The sequence below is a fragment of the Temnothorax curvispinosus genome, unplaced genomic scaffold (genome assembly GCF_003070985.1).
Source record: "Temnothorax curvispinosus isolate PA1 unplaced genomic scaffold, ASM307098v1 QBEX01001221.1, whole genome shotgun sequence".
NCBI lineage: Eukaryota > Metazoa > Arthropoda > Insecta > Hymenoptera > Formicidae > Temnothorax > Temnothorax curvispinosus.
Genome location: NW_020211001.1, coordinates 9,363 through 27,935, shown reverse-complemented (window position 1 = coordinate 27,935; position 18,573 = coordinate 9,363). Strand labels below are relative to the sequence as shown.

At 40.4% G+C, this 18,573-nt stretch overlaps 1 pseudogene; it reads right to left on the bottom strand.

Annotated features, from left to right (window-relative positions):
• Positions 1-231: 231 nt before the first annotated feature.
• Positions 232-16,742, bottom strand: LOC112461482 (annotated as a pseudogene).
• Positions 16,743-18,573: the final 1,831 nt, after the last annotated feature.

Genomic DNA, 18,573 nt, shown 5'->3' with positions numbered 1-18,573 from the left:
GCTTTTGTGCTAAAAGTGTCAGTCCACACCATATTTCATGCTCGTTACATGTTGAAAAACAAACGAGAGTGCTGCTTTGAACACGAAAACGTCCAAAACAAACGCGCGCAACCACGGTGCTTTGTTCGATGTAACGTCTTACACGGTATTTCGCATTCAACGGTATCATACTTACCGTTGTTCGAGACAACAATGCCGTAGAGCCAGCGGTAGCGGGAGCGTGTTTAACTTTCAACGTACTCCGTATCGTTTGCACGTCAGCAAATGGAGGCTCAGATCCGTTAGAACACTGTCGTCCTGGCCTCCACGTGACTCCAAATGGCTCACAAAACTCTTTGCACATACGCCTTGCCCAATGATGCAGCACAGCTTTACTACAGTATTTCGATCCTTCCGCGATGTTTTCATGGAACTAAACGTTCGAACGTGATCGTAGAACTGTACGAACGTTTGAAATATGAACAAAGATATAAAACGTGCTTGCGTGACATTGATGTCTTTTTTCATAACGATATGTTAGCTTTGTTAACGCACTGTCAGTCGCAACAGGACGAAACTGTTTTTCTTCATTTTTTTTTTCTTGTGGCTTACCGTTGCCAAGTGCGTAAATAAGGATTCCAACGCATAAATATTAAACTGTTCTTTCGTTTGTTCTAAAAAAAAAGACGAACGTTTGTTAAATACATATCGTACGTCAAAATGTAAGTGGAGAGACGAACGTTCTCGTGGCTATGTACAAGAACGACTTATCTTCAAAAAAAATATTTTTTTTTAAATGTACTTTTTGATCTCGTTCTCAATATATTTACCATTTAAGTTGAGGTCGTGTGTTCGTTATCTCTTTTCTTTTGATCGAAGGAAAGATCGTAAATGAACGTGAAACGTTAACAGTAACATAAAAAAAAGAAACTACGACTGAAGAATAAAACATACGCGCGCTTATGCGACGACAAAGTAGAGATATCTCTACTTTCTGCTTTTGAATAAGGTACACAAAGCCGTAAGTGTACACCACAACAACTGCCTCGACGTTAAATTTACGTCGACAACGTTAACGATACATGTTATTTTTGTGAAAGAATAAAATGACGATTACCGCGTACTTCTTACGTCGCGAGGGAGAAAAAAAAACTTAGCATGTACTTTAAATTGTAAAGCGGCGTCCACGCCGCCTACCGACGAGACGGATGCAAAAAAGAGAAAACTGAGACCCCTTCTTGCCCCTCCTTCGTTTGTATATGTGTGTGTATCGGTGTGTGTAACATCTATACGTTACGCAAGTCAGGATAGTCAAACAAAAGTACAAGATTCGTTTTATAGTTTATCCTAACTCGCGTAACGTCTAGATTTTATATGCTGACACACATACACACACACACCGACAAGGGTGCAAGGAGGGTCTTTGGCCCCCCTCCCGTCGCCACCTCTGCCGCGAAGCAACGTAAAACTTGCTTTCCAACTTAAAGTACTGGCTACCGTGTAAAGCAAACGTCGAAAGCACCGGCATATAAAGGTGCAAGAAAGCTTACATGCCTAACGACACGTGAGCAAGAGAGCTCTTCTTCTCTATACTTCCTCCTTGGGTTGCGTGGTTGCGTTCGAAAACTTTACTCGGGCGCACACCACGTATGTTCTGTCCTTCGTCACGTTTTAGTAAGTAACAAAGATGAAACGACGCGTTGTACACCCGAGCAAAGTTTTCGAACGCACGCCTGGAAAAGAACTCGACGTGCGCCGACTTCGCGCCGACGCGTGTTCGTAAATATGAACATATTTTAACGTATCCTTTTCTAAAAAGGAGATGTGAAGTTTATTGTTGCCGCTTTTCCGCGATGCCGATTGGTTTCCTTGCTGCGCTTACTTCATTTGCAGCTGTCATTGTATATTTTGACAGTTGTGTATAATAGGGTTAATAGTGAAATGTTAAAGATAAATAGCGCGCGCGTAACGCGCGTCTGTAGTGTCTAGTGTAATAAAAATGAACAGCTTACCACCTGCTTCATCGCACAGTTTTCCTATCAAAGATCGTACCGCCTGTATGAGATGTCTCCGTGTATAAAGATAAGGATATTGATCCGCAACTTTTCTCGGCTGTAGGAACGTCATCAATTTCATGTACATAACGGCAAAGTCCGACGATCCATTTGGATATTTTACAGGTATGCGATGAGTGGTCCGACTTGTCTCCAGTGCTTCCCATCTATATTCAAACGGAATTTCAGCGTTAACAATTTCATGATGTATCTCTTCTATGCCATTCTCAAGCGAAAAAACTACAACGGCATATTCGGCTGGAAAATATTCCCAAGTGTTGTTATGTTAACATATTTAGTGAAAAACCAGTTAACGTGTACAAAACAAAATTTCATGTGTGGAATAGCTGCAACAGAAACAAATCATCGTTGAAGGGTTGACGACGTTACAATCGTACATTTATATGTAGTATATCGTTGTACTTGAGTTACCGTCGTGCTTCGCGGTGCAAGATTTTCTATCCAACAAGACGAAAATATACTGCAACTTGCTGAACTTTCGACACCGCGTACGTGTACTATCCCCGTTTTTGATGACTCGTTCGTCTTTTTACATCTTTTCGAAAAAATGTCGAAACTTTTAAACGTACGGTATCAAAAGTGTCAACGATGCACGACGGAACTTTTAACGTACGTTGTACGCGAACGTACATTATATACGTGTACGTGCACGTAAGTATTACAGCCAAGTCGCGTAGTGTTTTTACATTTTTTTCCATATTTTCCGCACGCGTCAGTACTTCCTTTTTTTCTGTTCAACGACACTTGTTGCATGTCCGAGGCATGTTTTTTTGTCCATGTCTTCTCGTTATGTTGAGATTTCTGCTCGCTTGACCCGAGCTTTCGACGAACCTCTCTCTCGCCTAGTTAAACTCTCGTGCGCGAAAGAAACACAACATTTCATTATAAAACATTGTAAACAAATATCGAATCTATATAACCTATATACACGGTACATCACGTTGGCAAATGTACTTTCGTATATTTTTACTTTTCGTAAATGACGTAACGTTACGTATATCAACACGTTATATTTGAATAAAGATATATAGAATACATCGTTTTGATCGAAAACCTGTACGCGCGCGATATATAGCCCGGGTATATTAAAAACATTTATATACGCGAGTGTGTCGGTGCTAATATTTTTTCTCTAACATAAAAAAAGGTGTTGTTGCTCAGAGACCGCGACGTTCGTGTAAAAAATACGTTCGATCTTGTTATATACATGTCACCGAGACAACGGTTTGTTGACGTACGTGTCTTTTTTTTGTGTAACGAACGGTCCGAACAAATACTTTCGATATACGTAAAAAAAATAAAAATATAGCGGGTACACGTTAACGACGCGATATACTCAAAATAGAAGACACGTATATTTTTCATAAATTTTACGACATTCGTAGAACACTTCATTCGTCACGCAGCGAAAAATACAGCTTAAAACTCTAACGCACGCACATTTCTCTTCAGTCCCTTTGCTAGTTTCCCACCCAACATATAACGAACTTAATTCCACATGTGTAGAGATCTTGACGCACGCTCAACGTTTACGCAGCACACACCGTTGTAGTGTTAAACGTTTTGTTAACACTGGCAACCCAGACGTCTCTACTTAACGAAGCGGTCACAACGTAACGGTCTGCCAAAAGTACGAAGTGTCGTATCTTCGAAACATTTACCTGCACATCCGCACTATAGTTCGGATCCTATTGTACGTCTTTGAAACCTGTAGAGAACTTGCGATCTTCCCGTTTCATACGTTTCTGCTAGTTGATCGCGAAGAAAGCTACCCTCTCTCTGCTGTATATAGTAAATGTTTTTAATATAAACACAAAGCGACGCGACATAAGAGCGAGCGTACGAATCCAACGCGTCGAAAGATACGCGTTCCGTGACACTAGAAACCAGTGGCAGCGTCAAAAAACGGTAGTAAAAGAAGAAGTTTCGTTGACGTTTGCAGTACGCTAAAAAGTTCAGACGGTCTGAACTTCTTTCTTCACTATGAGCCGCGATCACATAGACCGGTGCACGGCACTCGCACATTCTTTTTTGACAACTGCACGTGACTAGCGCGACGTAAAAATAATAGCCAGTTTTCATGGGCAACACCTCGGGCTTCTCCGCCGGAAGAACACGTGACGCGCTCAGTGGAAACTCAGCCTAAATGTTTGTGAACGTACGTCGCAAAATTTTTTTCTTTGTATAATTTATCTGTATCTTTTGCTGTCGCTCGATCGAAGCTGTACTTGTACGAAAAAAGAATTTTGGAAAACGCGATTGCATTCGTACGACTTGTTCTCGTATTTTACGTTACACTATTAAATAAATAGTTTCTGTTACGTTTGCACGCAAGTGTAGAAGTTCGCACGCTAGATGTCGTTCGAGGTTAGTGTCTTAAAAATGGTATATGGTCCAAAATATTTCTTTGTTTCCTTTTGTCGTTCGTTGCCTTAAGGCCCAGTCTACACAGAATGTCGGAAGTCGGAGTCGTAAGAACTAGACCACGCACAGTTCATTATTTTTCGACCGCAAAAAGAATAATAGGTTGTGCATGGTCACGTTCTTACGACTCCGACTTCCGACATCCCGTGTAGACCGGGCCTAAGAAACGTATATTTAGCGTATGTACGACGGTTACTCTTTTTTATAGGTTACGCTCCGGATGACGTATAACGAACACGTCGGTATCGGCAACGTACGATATAACTATATGTTTGTGTCGTATTTTGCGACGTGGCGGCAGTATGAATACAGATATGTTAAGAGTGATATTAAGAATTTATAGTGACGCAAAAAATATTAATCAGTCTGAGACGTATGAAAATATGTCAAAAAAAACTTTGCTTTGTATACATACTGACACAGTCGTGACGGCTTTATGTTTATCGTTAAGCACGCTCTTATGTTATAAGATATCCAAAGAAGTTTATCAACGTTCGTCGCGTCGTGTGTTACGTCATGTATATTACGTTATCATAAATATAGATATACAGGGTGGCGGCGAACGCGTGGTACACGTTAACATGTCGATGTCAACGTGGCGTCGCAGAGACCCTTTTGCCAACAATGGTTTGACCAGTCAAGGTGTTAACGAAACGTCAAGTAAGAACGTAAAATATTCGTTACCAATATCCGGCAACGACGACGAGAAACGAGCGGTCTCGAGCTTGGCGTCGTTAGTCGAGATATAGTCAAGTGTACGTTCAAGTACTTGATAAATTTACAAACGTATTTATTTCAAAAACCTCGTACAAAAAAAATTATTTTACACGTTTGACTTGATTTGGCCGGACGACGCACCTTCGTCTTGCTTCGATTATACGTTCGCACACTCATCCTGTATAGAAAACATAGCTTACGATACTTTTACTTTTTTGTCAACCCGTTTATACGTAATATTTTAATATGTATATGTTACAGGACGTCTTACAGACGTGTTACAGAACAACGAGCCCGTTTAAACATTTGAGGATCGTTACATCTAAAGAAACGAGCTTCAAGTTTATGAATATTCTTTTGGACAAATATCTAACGAATGATGTTTTGATCAAGTGTTATTCAAAAAATATTTTGATATGTTTAACTCTTTCTGTAATACACCTGTCAGTTAAAGATACATATTTTCGGCGTCATACAGATTGCGTACTTGTGAAACTTTCACACGTGGAAACAAATAATAAACGTTGTAAACTGTTACATAACGCTTTCGGCTCAACGTTGCATCTTAGACTATCTACGAAGGAAGAACGATATGCTTTACAAAAATTTAACGTGATAGAAGAGTCTTTGTTCACGAGTTTTGTGTACATGGTTCTCACGTTAAAGAAAAGAATGCATCGAGCTAACCGAAGTAACGCGGAGAAGATGTTAACGAACGTCGTGGAGCTTGGTGCCAGATCTGCATATATTTTTCACGTAATGTTTACGTTTTTAAAGGAACTGTTGGTTCAGTTGCACGATGCATCTGCAGTCCTGGCATTCACAGCGTCAATGTTAAAGCGGATATTTCGTTTTTGTGAAACGTACAACAAAGATATCGTGGACTTTTATCTTAAGAAACTACGTTCTTATGTACGTTTATTAAGACGAAGTTCCAAGTATCATACAGCACAAACACGAAAATATGTATTACAAACTATGAAACAAATCTACACGGAAACGAAAGATGTTCCGTTAATTTTTATGTCTCATTTTTTTGAGTGGCTAGAATGTTTTGCAACTTATATTGCACTACGACAATGTAAAGTTGACGAGAAAAAAATACGATGATACTTTGTCGTTTGATACCGTCTACGTACGCGTACGTCGTGTCGGCATACGTCGAGAAAAATTTATATATTATAATTTTAATTTTTTTATACATACTTTAATATATATATAGATCGAGATACATGTACGAAATTATATTTTTTAAAAACGTACTCAAGTATATGTTAAATATAGGTTCTCGTTCGTAACGTGTGTTACAACGTAATAGCTGAAATGTTTTTGTTAAAAAAAAGTGCGAACGCGTGATATCCTGAAACTTTATAAACGTCATACTACAAAAGCGTAAAAATGTGCGTAGCAAATAATATACGGCGCATTATGAAACGACGTTATTTTTAAGGTTTAATTTTTGGAGCGTTTGTAACATATACAGAAAGCTCGACGTAATCATGTCATTTAATATAGCCTGCGTTACTTTTCACTCGCTTAGTCTAGCTAAAGCGTTTCTTGCAAGTTTTAACATGTGCGAGACATCTAAAATAAAAATTTTGTAACATTATGAGAAACGAAACTCGCTACGGTTTTATATATTAGTTACATATACGGCCAAACCCAACGTGTAAAAAAAACTCAAACACGTACGACATATTGGAAACGTCGCCTCATCTAATATTAACACGATTTTTTGTAACTATATACGCTGTCGCGTATCACCCATAAACTATTTTTGCAAAACTCCAACAAGTTCTTCTACTCGTTCTTGGTGAAACCAACAAGCCGAAAAGTACCGCACGTTTGTAAAAAAATAAAAATAAAACGTGTATTGTGTTCGGCTAGCGTTGTGCTACCGTATGCCGCAAAATGTATGTACCGAGGAAAACTCTGGTATATACGCCGCACCTAAGGAAAACTTACGTTTGTGAGTACTATTTACTATGTTGAAGGCAACGGACGTCGACCACGAAAACCTTTACGTATATTATCTATTACTGTAAAAAACGTAAAAACACGAAAATATTTCGTTTTTGTATTTAACAAAAATAAACTTTTAGAGACCCTTGCATTTTTGCCATATATCCCCGAGAGGTGGGAAAAATGATCGTCATAGATGGAATATATATATATATATATATATATATATGCCTTATACAAAATCTTTCGATGACGTTGTGAACACGCATGTACCTGACGTTGTCACGACTTGCGAGCGATAGCATTTACACAGTAAACCTGACTTAGCAAAAGTGTTAGATCTGTTGCGAACATATTTGTAAGCGTGTCGTGTTAACGTTTCTTACGTCTTCTATTGTTCACGACTATAAATAAACAGAAAAATACAACGTAAATATATACATATACGTGTCGGCGTTCTCCTCTCCTTCCCAACGTACAAGCGTTACGTTACGCGTCAAGAAAAAGAGAAAAGACGCGCAACGTATCCACGCACGTGGACCCATTGCACGTCCACCCATCTCTCTGTCAACGTACCTCGTTGAACCACTTCGTTTATACTTTTTCTCACACTTGTTAGATATAGCGTCGATCTTTCGTTTCACACCACACTGGTCGCGGCTCTCGTTCGCTTCGACGTCCGACGACGTGAACGTACACTCGGTCTCGGTTGTCGTTGTGTTCGTCTCGCGCAGCCGAGCTGAAAAAATATATGGAACGCGGTGTTTTACACAACGATCAAATATATAACGTACGTAGCGTTTCACGCTGGTATCTCCAGCACATACCTGCAGCTACGCTGCGCGTAGTACGTTTCGTCGCGCATCTCTGTGGAATTTCCATCTGTTACAAATAACGGACATAAGATGAAACACAAAACGCGTTAAAAGCAAACGAAACGGATAAAATACGCCGAGCCTCTCGCTCTTTTCTATATCTATACTTTCAAATATACAAACATACACGCGTATTTTCGCGTAAAAAAATATTTGAAACGCACCGCGTAAGTTTGTTCCAGTTCTGTGAACGTGGCCGACTTTAACAAATGGGATTTTTAAAACCGGAAACGTGTAGCATTTTCTTTGTAGTTGTTCGTAATAACACAACATTCGTTTGTAGTTGTAGTCCGTTGAAACGAATGAAAAATATAAAAACGCACTCTTACTCAAACGTAAGATCGTTGAACGTCGCTTGCGCCCGGTGTTTTAGACGCGTTTGTAGTTGTTTGTAATAACACGACGTCCGTTTGTAGTTTTATCCCATTGAAACAAACAAAAAATTTAAAAAATTTCTTACCCAAATAACATGCCATTTGCGTCGTGTGTTTTAGACGTGTTTATCTATAAAGAGAGGAATTTATACAAAACGTTTTCGTTGTACTTGAAAAATAAAAAATTTATAACGTATTTCGTGACACGTAAAACGTAATATACACGAAGAACTTCGATATCTTTAAATGTGACAAAGATATATACGTTATTTATTACAAATACCGTGCAACTTTTAATGTCGTCAACTACAAACGAACGTCGTGTTACTACAAACAACTACAAATACGTCTAAAACACCAGGCGCGAACGACGTTCAACGATCTCACGTTTGAATAAAAATGCGTTTTTAAATTTTTTGTTTGTTCCAACGGGATAGAACTATAAACGAACGTCGTGTTACTACAAACAACTGCAAACACGTCTAAAACACCGAGCGCGAGTGATGTTCAACGATCTCACATTTGGGTAAAAATGCGTTTTAAAAATTTTGATTTTTTTAAACGGAATAAAAATACAAACGAACGTCGTGTTAATACAAACAACTGTAAAAAAAATACTACACGTTTCTGTTTTCAAAACGTCCGTTTGTTAAAGTCAGGTGCCAACTTCACGGAACTGTTTGTTCCGCACGCGTTCACTTGCCGAGACTATATATCATGAAGACGAAAAATACCTTTGCGTTGTTTCTCGTCAAAAGTTCCATCGCTTTCGGTCCAAGTTTTACATATGCGCAGACACTCTCCTTAAGCGTATACATATATTCTTGTAAATAATCTTGCACGACCATATGATGCATGAGACGTTCTACGTCGTGTCTCTTCCACGCTTTACCACGACCTATAAAGGTTGTTTCGTAAGACCTGACAAACATAAAATACAAAATAAAACGTACGTTTTGTGTCGAAACGAACGTAAAACGACCATGTTAACATTTGTTACCATTTTACACAGAGCAAACGAATGTATACAAAACTTGATTCTCTAATCTTTTTCAATTTACTGCCTTTGAACATATTCGTCAGAAATGCCAGTGTAAGCTTGCGACACTGCTGCGCCGTGATATCTCTCGCATCTTCAGTAACGTTTAACATCGTACGCTTGTCCTAACCGCACACAAACGTAATATTTTACATTTCCTGTAGCCAACTATATATATATGTGTGCTGTGTCGCGGTATCGGTATGTAGCACGACCTACGTTTGAAATATACCATACATATACCACTTACCTTGTCCGTGCACGTATCACACGCAGTTGCTTTGTTTGCCAGACATCGTTGTTCGTCAAATATTTCTCCAAAATATTCGAGCTGTAGCGTTCTACGACACGTCGTAATATTTTCACAGAATGCTACCATTTTAAACAACATCGCTACGTGGGTATTGCAAACTTCTTGCGTTGACGTATCGGAGTCGATCATTGTTCTGATTCTATACATGTCCGCATATCGATAATATAAAATACAATCCGCCTTCTCACCGTCACGACCAGCGCGACCACTTTCTTGATAATATCCTTCCAAAGATTTTGGTAGAGTTGCATGTATCACAAAGCGGACGTCTGGTTTATCGATGCCCATTCCGAAGACTATAGTCGCGCATATAACGTATATCTGCAAACACATGTGCGTGCCGACACGCGTCGACGCAATATAATTTTTTACGTATATACATATATCGTGCGCGGACATACGCGCGCAACACGCGTACGAAATCGTGTCGTACGTACCTCGTTGGCAAACCATTTCTCTTGACAGTTTGTTCTTTCATAATCCGAGACGCCCGCGTGATAACTCGACGCTTTAATGCCGCGTTTCTGTAAATACTCGGTACACTCGTCGCAATCCTTGCGTGACAAACAGTAAACAATGCCGCAAGTATTGTGAAACGTCGTCTGTATCAACGTCGCAATTTCAACGTAACACGCTTTACCCGTCTTTGCGCGTACGTTGTATTTTAAATTTGGCCTATTGAAACTCGACATGAACCTGGAAAACGAAACGAACCATACGTCATATATATATATATATGACGTATGGTTATCATATATATATATATATATATATATATATATATATAATATATACATGTATCGTTCCGGTATCGCAGCCGGTGCACCGGTGCCGCGACAAATGTACATCGACTTACCACTTTGGCTTAGTCATACCCACGTGATGCAAAATATCTGTTCTAACGCGCGGGGTAGCTGTCGCAGTTAAAACCATTATCGGCACTTTGGGATAACGATCTCTGAGTGTGTTCAATTTTTTATACGCCGGTCTAAAATCGTGATTCCATTGACTGATACAGTGAGCTTCGTCAATGACAAATCTCGCCAACATGTCTCTCTCGTATAAACGGGTCAGAATATCGTAGACGTTTTGCGACGCAAAAATTTCTCCGGTGTTACGTATAATATTTTGATATCAGGATGTTCTTTGATGAGTTCCATATATATGATTTTTTCTCGATTATCCTTTGTGGAGATGGTGAAATGAGTTGCGGGAATCTGTGCATGTTTAATCTCAAAATTTTAAATAACGAATTTTTACGCACGAGTACCGAAACTCGTACGTGTACGGTAACGACGTGTACTTGATTTATATATACATATATATATATATATATATATATATTGTTTTGTTCAAATATATATTCAAACGCGTAACGCATCACCATCATCTTACATCGGGCGAATGGAGTTTTTGAATTTGGTCCAAAATAAGACTCTTTAACGGCGATCGTTACTCCGCGACTCACGAGGGCTGGCAAGTGATAACAAAGAGACTTTCCACCTCCGATTGGCATTAAAACGAAACAATCAAATCCCAAAAGTGTTGCGTTTATAGCTTGCACCTGCGTCGGTCTGAACGTAGACAAACCAAATTTCTGTTGAAATATCTGAAATCAAACGCGACATATGTAACGCCCACGCACGTATACATGTTCTCATACAACGCATTAACAACCGCATCGGTACGTCGAGTATACCGAACGTATGTAACATCTATATGTATAAAACGCGACCGTAAACCGACACTTATCTGACGACGGTAAAAATTACCAAATATTTTATACATACTTTGAACATTTCTAACAAATGTGGATACGATGAACTGTCAAATTCCCCACTGGCACCGTCGTTTTTATACGTGCCGATAAATTTACCATATTCTCGTCATCTTTTTCACGTGTTGGGTTTATCGCTTCATCCATACACTTCCTGCGTTCTGCCAGGCTCATATCTGACCACTTTGCTGGAACAAAGAACGACACAGAACCGTATACGTTCAACATCCGTGTGTGAAATATTCAAGAACAAAAACCAACGTTTACATCGCGCCGTGCGCACGGCATATACGGCGTCGCGCGTCGACGTACATGAAACACTGTTCGTTATATTTATATTACACGTTTCATCCTAAACATGGAAATTGTTCCACCTGTTGCGTCAGTGAGAGAAAGCTCGCATGTTTTCCACAAACGCTTTCACGGGTAATACCTGCAAACGTTTTTGTTCACATTAAAAACTTCGAAAAAACGGACGTTGTCCGTCCGTTCGTCGTTGTCCAACATTTTTGTTACCTGGACTCGCCGCACAGTGGGGCGAATCTATCAAAAACCGGATATTGGACGAAAAAATGAAAAACATATAATTCAAATTTTGACGAGATTTTATGTTAATATATATCCTAAACTATAAATAAATGTACTTATAATTGATTTTATCCTTTGTTCTTTCCTCAAAATAATCTGATAAAGTATGACATTTTCGTGAATGCTGAAATTTTAGTAATTCGATAGGTTACTTTCTAAAGACTCTGCCGAAAGCATAACTGCGAATATGAGTTAAATGCCTATCAGAACTTATTTATTAGGGTTCAAAAAACATATTTATTTTAGTTTTATGTCATTCGAGCACTATTATATATTAATAAATATACACGACATATTCGACTATTAAAAAGTTCTTACTTCAATATTCAAACAGAAAGAAAATTTGTGGATTAGAATGAATTAAGATTTGCTCTGCGCCATTTGATAGGGCAAAGTGTCTAGTTTTTATAAGGTTGTTTATCCGTATACGTCCGGCTTTTATAAGAAAATTGACGTCGAAGTTCACTCGACATGGTCGAACGTCGTCCACGAATAGCTCAGCGGACGCCGTTCGATTATGTCGAGTGAATATGGATGTCTATTTTCTCATAAAAGAAAGACGAAGGAGGATATATAATTTGTTTAAATATTGCTATTTTGTAATGATTAATTACATCCATATTTTATAACAATTAATTATGTCAATTAATATAATAGCGATGAGTCGAGGCTCTATTGGAAATCCAATCGTAGGGAATGCGGGTTAATTAAGAGCCGTTTGCTGTTGACAATGCGAAAGTTTTGTTAAAAATATTATTAAAAATATTGTTCTCCTCGGGGGGAGGGGAGGGGAGGGGAGGGGAGGAAATAAAAACAGCGGAGATAAGAACTTTTCGTCAGTCTGTCTCGATCAGTAGTCGATTAAAGACTGATTTTGAAAGTTTTGCTTTACACAATTCACTTTGCGTCCTTTTCAGGATACAGTGGAAAATATATAGAATATATAAAATATATAGAAGATTATACTTTAACACGCTCATAAAATGGAAAATTTTCGAACAAATCGTCAACTTTTTAATTGTATGCGTGCAAATAATCTGGATTTATCAAATTATCAGGCTTTAATAAGCCACATAACATCATGTATTAATACTGAATTACCCAAAGTCGCGTTGGAAGGATTAAAAAGAAAAATCATGATTTTCACGAAAAATTTAAAGTCAAAATAGGTAGCTAGCTCGTACAATTACTACACATTTATTACAAAGCATGAAAGTTGGTCAAATTGTGAATTTTCTTTTCCGAACGAAGTATTGAATTTAATTCCTACTTCTTCACGTACGCGTATGCCTCTTAATAGATCAAAGAGTTTCGTAGAATGTTCCGAACGACATAAAAGAAAGAGAACTGAGGAAATACGGAATAATCCGGAAATGACTGATTTTATTGTTCGGAAAAAGTTAAAATCCGATGACGCGCTATTTATATATAATTTTATCCAGAGACATCCCGAACATGTCAAAAAGATTAGATAATTCTGTGAAGAAATTGAAAATGGAACAGATTTGATTGATAGGGATTGCATTAAATACGACTTCAAAAAATGGAGGTTCTATATTCGGCGTGTATGTATGTATGTATGTCTACGATTTTCTTCAAAACTACTGGACGGATTTAAATGCGGTTTTCACTGTCCTATAGAGCAATTCTCCAGGAAGATTTTAGTACATAAAATATCGCGCTAGAACATCAAGGTACAGAGCAGTAAGGAAATATGCAATAATAATTATTCATTGTAGGCGATTTGAAAATACATAGCAAACGACCGCCCAAGCGTCCTTGTATGTGGAGGAAAACAATCGCGCGTCAAAAAAAACAACTCGAGCGAACGAGACGCGACACGAGCGAGGAGACGGCAGTCTGTTGCCAAGAGCCCTCCTGACAACACCTCAAATAAATACGAACGATTTAGTACAACCGTATAGATCAATATATTCTCCTATCCCTACATCATATTAATTTAATGAAGCACTAAAAAAGTATAAAATAAAAATTTTTTTAAAAATAAAACCGATTTAAAAAAAACTAAAAAGTATTTAAAAAATTAAAAAATCATCTATGCGCTTTATGGAAAATTGTTAATTAAATAATTTTGATTTCATACACTAAATGTATAATAATCGTACATTATTTATGTCAAGTTTCAAGTCATTTCATTGAAAAATGTAGAAGTTATAAGCAAATGACCGAAAAATGAGGCGTTCGCCCCACTGTGCGCCGGCGTATCCAAGATGACATTTTCTTGCAACGTTTGTTCCATACTCGACAGCTTTTTACGCACCGCGTGAAATGTATTTTTTTTACCACTGAAGATTTCCGTATCTCACCGGACTGTTGTTGTGCCCACATTTCTTCTATCATTTTACAAACCTCTATACTCATTCGCGTTTTGATAGGCCTTTTTAATTGAAAAGTACTCTTCCTCGTTGAAACTGTAGTTTGAGATAGTTTAACTGCTACCCGAGGTTCCCGGCCGTTCGTGTACTCTTTTGCTGTTATATACGCGTTCGTTACACTTGCCGAGCCTTGACGAAAGGCAGCACGCGGACTGTTGGATACCGAAATACAAACGGCGACGTGAAACATGTCCGGCGCCGTTTGCGAGCGAGGCTCAGATATGTCAGAACGCGGTATTTCACATGTGTTGAACGACAATATAGACTCAGGTGTTTCCGGAAACTCATATACATTCGTTTTATCTTTTTTTTGTACGTTTTATCAAACGTAGTTTCTACTAGACGTACTTTAGCTTTTATATGTCGACGCAGATCTCGTAACTTTTTGAAAGAGACTGGATCAAATTTTGGAAATTGTTCCAATATTAGTACAGGGATTACGTCGAGTGCGCTACAATACTTATCAAGAATCTCAAGTTCAAGTTTCTTCAATGCTTCACGTCTTTCAAGCAATTTGTCTTTGGTATGCTAAAATTGAACGAGAAAACGAGAAAAAGTAAGACACGAACGAACAAGACAGACATTAGCGCATTCACCGACGCAAACAAAATATCATGGCACAACTATAAAAAACTTACAGGTAGCACGGACATTACTGGCTTCTGTTGAATAACGTCAATCCATGAACCTACATCTTCGTTCAAGCCTAAATCTGACATGTGTTACGTCCCGATAGATCGCGGCCGCAGGGGGCGGTACTCGGATCGCTTATACGGGACTAGTCGCTTTTCGGGTTATCGAGCCAAGGGGCTCTATCCGGGGATACCTGCGACCGAGGTAATTCGCTATCCAGACGCCCGTCACCAAATCGTTTGCCCGATCCGCACTCTCACTGGGAGATTTAGGTTCGGTAGTTCATCACCGTACCGTTGATTTAGAGGATTCGTCAGATATCGTTCAAACGGTTCTTCTACTCTAGTGCATGCGTAACATTCGAAAGCGGGCCGGCAGTCGGCTAGAACCTTACTGCACTCGCTACACGTGGGGAACTCTATCCGCGGACGGTATTGCACGAAGTGCCTGAGGACGCCTTCGAAATCTTGCCGGAAGGGCTGGTATTTGCCAAGCTGGCAATCCTCACAAATAATGACCCCCGTAGTTTTATTTTGGAAAAACAACGACCAGACACAGATTCCCGTCATTAGCCATGCTCTGATAGGGCTAGGGGGTAAAACTACCTCCGGAGGTTGCCGATTTACCGGATGTCCGGAACACATGAACAATGGAGCGCTAAACTCTAGTTTGGGAGATGGCAATTATCGTAGATTCGCGTTCTAAATATTGGTCTCTTCCCTCGTGTTCCACCGAACGTTTTACGTCAGAGAATATTTCACAGCACGTGGTACACGCGGAAGGGCTCTGGATTTCTCCGATCACGACGTCGCACAAATCGCACTCTTTGACTTTGTATCGGTAACTGATATGCATATAATGGCGGACTAAGCAGTCGTACTGGCGGCGTTACGGGCCCGTTAGGTCTCGGAAACACTCTTCACAGAGGTAGTGTTTGCTATTACGATTTTGATGGCAGATAGTAAAGACACACACGGCGCGCGATAACCAATTTCGCCGCGCAATTCTAGAGGCCAATGGGGTTAGTCGGCGCGCGGGGCGTCGCGTGCGCGCCTCGCTCATGCCGTTCGCTTAGCGCCTAGGGTCGTCGTCACTTACCTTTAATCGAGCTCCAATGGGCGATCCGCGGTGCCCCAGTGTTCTGGTGGTGAGGCGTCGAACCACAGGTGTAGAATCTCGGCGCGGCGCTGGATCAGGCGGATCCGGCGGGGGTCGTCCTCTTTGATTGAAGCGATGAATTCCCAGGATGGAACTGGTGGTGGATTATCGGAATCTCCCCCCGGTGTGAGGGTGATCGGGGTTAGCCGATAATTCTGGGCTTTCCGGAATGCTTGGTAATCTGCTCGAGACTCGGCCTTGTCAAGTGGAACGTAGATGTATTGTATACTTTTAATGTTAATTTTGCGCACTGAGGTTACGTTTTCGAGTTTTGGTTTCGCGTCCGCCTTGCACGCGGAACTCGCGACGAAGTACTTTTTGTATTCAGGAACAGGTGCGTAATCGGAAAGGACTCCTAACAATGGATTCGGAGAGGTCCCGAACAAAAGGCGGTTGAGCCTGCGGGTGCGTACCTTGAGTCCGCTTCGTCATGTCTTGGGCATTTGTTAACTACTGATCGAGGTTAAAAGACAAATACGCTTTGGTTGACTCTCCTTGCTCGTGGCGAGAAAACGTGCTGCTCGTACAGCACTGCCTCTCTCCAGGCACCCACGGACGGTAGCGTGCCGCTCGTACGGCACTGCCTCGTACACAGATGTGGCGCAAGGGGAGGACCGGTGATTCGGATGCCTTATTGCAATTACTAGAATACCCACAGGCGGAGACGTGCCGCTCGTACGGCACTGGGCTCGTGTGTGGATGTAGTGTAAGTGGGATTAGTAAGGAGGATGTGCGAAGAGGTGTAAGAATTTGTAGAGTAAGATATTGTATAAAAATGATTGTATATTACCATAATTCTACATAGGACATCTATGAGCTAACATATGATTACAAAAGTAACAAGATTACAATCAGGAATGTATATATATTTATATAATTGTCGAGTGGGACGAACGTATGGCGTATTTCTATATGACGCGTAATTCTATATGTAGTGAGAGAGCTGAAGGCTCTGGGTTCGGTAACGCACGTGGAGATAGGAAGATTCTCGATGTGGAAATAGGAAGGTTCTGGATTCAGAGAGACTCGAGAAGGATTCAGTGGTTACTTAACTGGAGAGTCCGTGATCGAGGTAGGACTCCGGGGAACTGAGAGCGTCCCTTGAGATGTTCGCTTTTATATTCCTGTTTTCCCGATGGCGTGGGTGGTCGAGTGGAAGGGTTGACTGAGTGGAAGGGTTGAGTTGCGTCATCAGCTCTGTCTTCGATTTCTCTCCTTATGTGGTCATGTTTTAGGTTTTCTTTCTTTCGTTTGCCTGAGTGGAAGGGTTGAGTTGCATCATCGGCTCCGCTTCCGATTTCTCTCCTTATATGGTCATGGCCTGAGTTTTCTTCCTTTTGTTGCCTGAGTGGAAAGGTTGAGTTGCGTCATCGGCTTCGTTTTCGATTTCTCTCCTTATATGGTCATGTCCTGAGTTTTCAGGAAGGGTCTGGGAGGGTTTAGATTTGCGTTACCTAAAGGAAGCGTTGCGGGGAAATTCCTATGGCTAAACCCTTGTGGGCATTGCGACTTATTCGTTGTGTATATACATTATTGGAATAGGCCAAGCCTATTGCGTATATCGTGACTTATCTTCTATATTTATATGCTAGTGGGTAGGTTAGGCCTATCGCGCGGGTCGTGACTTATTGCTGGTGTGGTAACTTATTCGGTGGTAATTCTACTGTCGGTAAGTCATGCTAGTAAGTACGGTAACTTGTTCGGTGGTAATCCTACTGTCGGTAAGTCATGCTAGTAAGTATGGTAACTTATTCGATGGTAATCCTACTGTCGGTAAGTCATGCTAGTAAGTATGGTAACTTATTCGGTGGTAATCCTACTGTCGGTAAGTCGTTGTTCTTATGAGTAAGGTCTGACTAAAGTCTTCCTACAATCTAAAGAAGGTTTCAAATTTTCCGGGCGTACGAGAAGGTGGACGTAACAATACCGATCTCAAGGTACCCGGCCATCCCTCGTATCTTCGTAAGAAATAATATGAGAAACTTAAAGCGACACGTTCATCTCTTTCGCTCGCTTGATGTGGCAGCCCGTACAACGTAGCGTGTTTTCGCGTCTAGATCGCGTATAAATACAATAGTCGCGCTCGGGCCTCGCCGAGCCCTTTGTTGAATCTCCATGTTGCGGCGCCCATCGACGGCGGTTTCAAGTCGCTCAACAGCAAACCGCCGGCTGTGACGTCCTGGGTGATGCGAGGTGGCTCGATCCGGCAGAACGTCTCCGTTGACGGGTTCTTTTTCTTGCAGTTAAGGAGGTAAAACCCCAG